Source organism: Rosa rugosa, chromosome 3 (assembly GCF_958449725.1).
Source record: "Rosa rugosa chromosome 3, drRosRugo1.1, whole genome shotgun sequence".
Taxonomy (NCBI): domain Eukaryota; kingdom Viridiplantae; phylum Streptophyta; class Magnoliopsida; order Rosales; family Rosaceae; genus Rosa; species Rosa rugosa.
The window spans coordinates 43743148-43749717 of record NC_084822.1 but is presented as its reverse complement, the minus strand read 5'-3'; the positions used below and the strand labels follow the sequence as shown (position 1 = coordinate 43749717).

Here is a 6570-nt window from a genome sequence, read left to right as displayed (position 1 = left end):
GGAATTGAAAATAAAATTTGAATTTGCTTACATGGCATGACACCTAGGATTTGAGGCCACAAATCTTAGGCCTCATTGAGGCCCTATATCATTGCCCATATATTTATCTTCGTTAGGTGATCATATATACGCTGAAAAAGTATAAATATCATTATAAATTCTAGTTGTCCTCAGTTAGGGGTGTAAATTAATGAGCCGAGTCAGAGCGAATACCAAGGTGATCATGTTAAGCTCATTTGCTTTTTATCGAGCTCGAGTCGGGCTAAAGCTTGAATTTTTTTTTTCATGCTCAAGCTCGGCTTGAGTATTTTTCTTAAGCCCGAGCTCGGCTTGATTTATTAGACGAGCTCGAGCTTGAATAAGCTTGGCTTGGCTCATTTGACTTTAAATTTAAAAAATAAAAAAGGAAGAAAGAAAATTTAAAATAATAATCCAAATTTGACTTTATTGGAATATATTTTACTTAAATTCTCAGATTCTCTTCTAATTGAAATAAAGGTAATAAAAAGAATTAAAGATTTGAGATTAGAAAAATTATATTTTTATTTATACTATAAATTTTCATGATCAAGACTCATGAAAAAACGAGCTACTCACGAGCTAGACGAGCCGAATATATCATTGTTCAAGCTCGGCTCGTTTTTTTGTCGAGCTTAATATTGAGCTCAAGCTCGGCTCATTTATGTTACAAACACGAGCCGAATGAGCTAAAATCAAGCCAAATACGAGTTGAACACGAGCTGTATCGAGCCTATTTACAGTCCTATCCTCAGTATGAGTCTTGACATGCGGCCATTATTGCAATGTTCATGAAATTTAACCAACCATTGCCACTTTATATAGTACTCATGTAAAAGCTCAAGCTCAAGCTCTTAGCCAACTCTGTACCAATTTACCCAAATTAAGACTACTGGCCTTTGCCGACCTCCCACGTACACCTTCCTGATTTGGTTGTACAATATATAAGCCTATAGGGTTTAGGGTTGTACAATATATAGAATCTCTTTCTAGGTCACTTGTCCTGGATCATATATATATATATGGCTTATCCTTAATTAGGTCATGCATGCCCCAACATGTACTTACTCGAACTGTCCCAAGAATCCGAATCCTCCCTTGATCATTTTCGTGCAAAGAATCTGATGCATATATATTCCAATAAGCTAGATAAACTATAAAGCACCACATGAATGAATAAGATAAGTTTCTTTCATTTCATAATATTTCTTTGACATGAATGACACAAATTGATTAGATTCAATGTGGGAGACCAAAGATTCTTCGGATTTTTTTAATTTGTTAATTTACACCAATTTTTGGGTTACAAGAGCATCTTCGTCAATTGTAACATTTTCGGTTTAAATTGTTCCCACGCGCCGATTATGTGATTAAATGATTACTAATTTCGTTATTTAAAGTTAGAGTCCAACTCGATACCATACATGTCTCGCTTAAAGTTGACGAAAATACACATTATAATATACAGTATAAAGAAATGACAATGTAAAGTAGGCATTATGCATTATATCAAGTTCGACCTTGACTTGAAATGTCCAAAATATTCATATATTATTAGTGCCACCCCGTGTAGACGTTAAGGTAACTTAGATGAAAAGGTATGTAATACCCCGAAAAATCCAAATTAATTTCCGTGGATTTTTAGAAATGATTTCACGATAGTGGGAGCGAGTACGAGGCTTGGAGAAGTTATGGAATTAGTTTGAACGATTAATTTTCGAAAACGAACGTTATTTAGGAGGTCTCAAAAAGTGACTTTTTATACATTGGGAATTTGGGAAAACTTCATTCATGAAAGTTGTAGAGCGCGTCGATACGAGTTCGTGGACATATGGAATGCGAAAATCGGAGTTCGTATGAGAAAGTTATAAGCGATTGAAAATCGGGAAAATTCTATAAATACAAAAAAAAGTTCCGGAAATTGCATTGGAGGACAGAAATTTCAGAAACCTATATTTTCTCCCCAATTCTCTCCCGAGCCCAGATTTGTTCCTCTCTCTTCCACCGGCCATATCTCCCTCCACAGACCTCCGATCGACTTGATTCCAAAAGTATTTTCATTCGCCTTGAAGTCAGTTAAAACTTCCTAGAAGACATCAAAGTGAGAAAAGAACCATGGAAGGTGCTAGGAGGCCGAGAAGCTGCACAGCTCGAGCTGGAATTCGCCCGATGCTGCTCTTCCTTCACCGGCCGATATCTCTCTCATCCAACCTCGAATCGAGTTGATTCCAAAAGGGATTTTGCTGGGCCTGAGCTATATTACAACTTTGTAGAAGACATCGAGGGGAAATAACCAACGTGGTAGCCGCTACAAGTGGAAGAACACGGTGCAGTCGAGCTGGAAATCACCTCCTTTCCCCACCGTCGTTCTCCCTCCTCCGGCCACCTTTTGCCGTGATTCTTGAGAGGATTCTGCACTTCTGAGGATGTAGATCATTTCCCCTAAGGTGGATTGCATCGATTTCATCTGTGGAGATCGAATTGGAACGAATTCAAAACTAGGGTTCTTCGGGTTTCAAACCTTATAAGGTGAAATTCTACTTTTTGGCTTATAATCTGACTTTGGTGTAGTTATGAAAGTTTCAATTCGAGTTAAGATGAAGAACTTTCGTGTTGGGAGTTTTGTCTAATTTTGACTTTGGATGGGTGGCGGTGCCGCCACTGTGATGGTGGTTTCCGGCGACCTCCGGCCACCCCAAGGACAGTTTCTGTCCATTTTTGTGTTCTACGTGTCGATACGATCGTTTGCATATATAATTCATAATTTTTGGATATCGTATGATTAAGTTATGAATTTTTAAGTTTCGATCGATTTCGATCGTTCGATTTGTGATCTGTGAAGATCAGACCGTCCGATGGACTTGTAGTTTTGTTATGTTGATCTTATGACTGTCCCAGTGGCTTTGTGTGGTCATGGGCGAAGATCCGACCGTTGGATCTTCGTATAATTGTGAAATAGTGATTCGGAAGGCGATTCGTGAGAATCTAACCGTCGGATTTTCGTATAATTTTGAGGAGATGTTTGTTAGAGTGATTCAAGAAGATCTGACCGTTGGATCTTCGTGATAATTTTGGAGGATGATCCTAAGGGCGATCCGTGAGGATCAGACCGTTGGATCATCATATAAATTCGATCTGGCCGTTGGATCATCATTAAATTAGAATCCGACCGTTGGATTTCCGTATATGTGTGGTTTATGAATGATTGCTAAGTTAAGATCGTATCTGACTAGGTGATTGACGGTTTGAGTTAGTGGACGATTGTGGATCGTATTTTGAGCGGAATTGAAGACGCAGCGGGATTATCGAGGTGAGTAAACCTCACGTGGTTCATATTACGAACCGAGTACTTTTAATTAATTTATTTTTTGTCGTCATTGTGTGAGCTATAGTTGGTATTAATGGGCATTCCTGTGTGAATGTCTATCTATATATATATTATTTATGTGAAATAATATGTATTGTTGAAATTGTGAGATATTATGTACTGTTATGGTTGTGTTGAGTTTATTGTTGAAAAGCAACAATATTGTGAGAGGTATTAAATTTATTGTTGAGAAACAATAAATTGTTGATTTGTTGAGATATATTGATCTGTGGAGATCAATAGGTCACGGGGGTGACCATGGCATCTATTAGTGAACCACGCCCTTGTACCGGGTAGGTGGAAACTAATAGCATTAAATCGTGAACCACGCCCTCGCGCCGGGTAGGTGGAAACGATCAGTTAGAGCTCTAGTCTGTCTGCCAAATGTTGAGTGACCTTATGAGGGTAACGGGGAGTGACTCATAAGTGTATAATATTTATATATATATATATATTTATATATATATGAGAGTGAGAAAGTGAAGTGGTTTTGTGGTGATCATTGTAATTGTGATGTTTCTACATTTCTATACTTGAGTTAAAGGAAATGTATTTTATTAAATCAACAGTTCTTCTTGTTTACTCATACTGGCTGTAAAAAGCTTACCGGGTTTTGTGTTGTTGCAACTCCCGGTACACTATTCAAATTGTGTAGCGGGTAATCCTACAGGACAGGAGAACCAGGACGGTGATCTTGCGGTTAGAGCAATTGTTAGAGTTTTACAGCAATTGTACGTTGTGAGGTGTGTTATGCTCATTTGAGCTTTACAATATTGCTTGTGAGAGTGAATTGTAATAATGAACTCGAAGTTTCGAGATTTGGATTTTGTAATTGTAATTATTCATGTTTCGGATTTGAATTTATTATTCAAAATTCGGGGCGTGACAAGGTATTAGAATTGGCTAAGAGGGATGTAAATCTAACTATTCAGCAAACTTAGAGCATCTTTAACAGACTCTCTATTTTGGCTCCTTAGCTATTTTGGAGAGCATGTTTAGCTTTTTATCTATTTTAACAGCTGCAACAAACTCCTAAGAACATCTTTAGCATACTCTCTATTTTGACTCTTTAGCTATTTTGGAGAGGATGTTTAGCTTTTTATCTATTAATTTAGCAGCTGTACCAGACTTCTAAGTGGCTCTCCATTATAACTTTTAGCTATCTTGCTCCTAAATATAGAGAGCGAGATGAGGTTCTCTATAATTTAAAACATTCATTTTAAGTTATTTTATGTAATTTATAAATACATTTAAACTATTTAATCTTCATTTAAAAAAAATTATATAAATTCAAAACTAGCTAAATTAGAGAGCAGTGATACAGACGTATTAGAGCATCTTTAGCAGACTCTCTACTTTGGCTCCTTAGCTATTTTAGAGAGCATGTTTAGCTTTTTATCTATTTTAGCAACTGCACCAGACTCCTAAGTGGCTTTCCATTATAACTTTTAGCTATCTCGCTCCTAAATATAGAGAGCGAGATGAGGCTCTCTATAATTTAAAACATTCATTTTGAGTTATTTTATGTAATTTATAAATACATTTATACTATTTAATCTTCATTTAAAAAATAATATAAATTCAAAACTAGCTAAAATAGAGAGCACTGATGCGGACGTATTTCTAAAATGGCTAGCCAAAATGACTTTTTAGTTAGTTTGGCTAAAATTTGACTCAAAAATAGCTAGCATTGCTAAAGATGCTCTTAGTGGCTAGCTAAAATGACTTTTTAGCTAGTTTGGCTAAAATTTGACTCAAAAATGGCTAGCATTGCTAAAATGACTTTATAATACTAATTACATTTTGTATTACCTTTGAATTATTGCAGGTTAATCATGGGTTCAAAATTCAAATTGAATAAATAAATAAATAAATGCTAAAAAACAATTAATTTGTTTCTATATTTAACTCAAGGGGCAAAATGGGCATGAAAATATAATGACAATAGACAATGGACCTAAATTGATAATAAAATTACATATGGACTACATCCATTATGACGGAATGAAATTAGACTTATATTCAAAAACTTCTTTAAACTATTTAATCTTCATTTGAAAAATAATATACATTCAAAACTAGCTAAGGTCCCTAGCGCTCTGCTAGGGTTTGTGGAGCGGCGCGTCTCGTGGCCGTCGCATCCTAAATCTGCTCCATTCATGGAGATACTTCTAGGCTTCGGCCTCTGTGTGTTGACTCTTGCTGTTTTCGATGGTAGAGTGCTGTTTGAGGAGAGTGTTGGCGTTTGTGTGGTCATGTCGGCGAGCCAAAGGAATTTTGGATTGACGAAGAAAGGCGGCGGTGGTTGTCGGCAGGATTGGGATCCGGGTAGTGGGTTGAATATGTTCCCTCTCTCTCACGGTGGTCTTAGCAGGTCGTACCATTCTGGCGCTGACGGTGCGATGAGCAGGCTGTGGTCTAGTGTAGGCGACCTTGATTGGGCAGTCGTGATCTCCGAGATCTGCGTGGTGAGGTAGACGACGACCCTTTGATTGGAGGCATGGCGGCGACGGATACCGGGTGTGTCATCGGCGGTAAGGTCGATTGCCCAGATGCTTTGGGTATGGGGCGAAGACCTAGTGGGTTCTGGGCTCAAGAGTTTTTGGACATGGGCCGAAGCAGCCATAGGTGGACAAGCGGATTTGGGCTTCCACAGTTTCGGATCCAGATCTGGGATCCGGGTGGACGTTGGACTTGGACTGCGACCCATGTTTTTTTGTGGGCTGTTTGTTTGCAAGAATGGATTGGGGCTCCTGTGCTTTATTGGTATTGGATCCAGGACCCAATTCTATGGTATTTGTTCGTGAAAGATTGTCTGCCAACATGGCCATGTTCTGACACCCTTGGCCGGCTTCGATCTTTATGTGGAAGAGTGCCTTCATTCCAACGCCAAGTTGATTTTTGTCAATTTGTGCGTTGGAGTTCGATGGGTAGTCAAACTGAAGGAATTGTGTCCTAAAACAATCATTTTGATATAATTATTATTGTAATTATTATTAATCAAAAGGGCAAGTTTATTGTTCATTACTTATATTTAATATTTGATTGAACAAGGTCCAAGGAATATGAGTTAAAGAGAAAGTAATCTAAAGAGTTAGATGTGTGAGACCTTTACTCTTTCACACTCTTATCCTAAAAGGTTCCTAGTCATAGGATTATCACTTGGACATTGATAATCCGGAAAG

General features: G+C 37.7%; 1 long non-coding RNA gene across 1 annotated transcript; it reads left to right on the top strand.

Moving 5' to 3' along the window:
- The first annotated feature begins 2184 nt into the window (after window positions 1-2184).
- On the top strand, window positions 2185-4289 carry LOC133736296 (uncharacterized). Its single transcript, XR_009859493.1, has 3 exons — window positions 2185-2547; window positions 3252-3328; window positions 4041-4289. It is a non-coding gene; the product is annotated as an uncharacterized LOC133736296 (long non-coding RNA).
- The last annotated feature ends 2281 nt before the right edge of the window (window positions 4290-6570 follow it).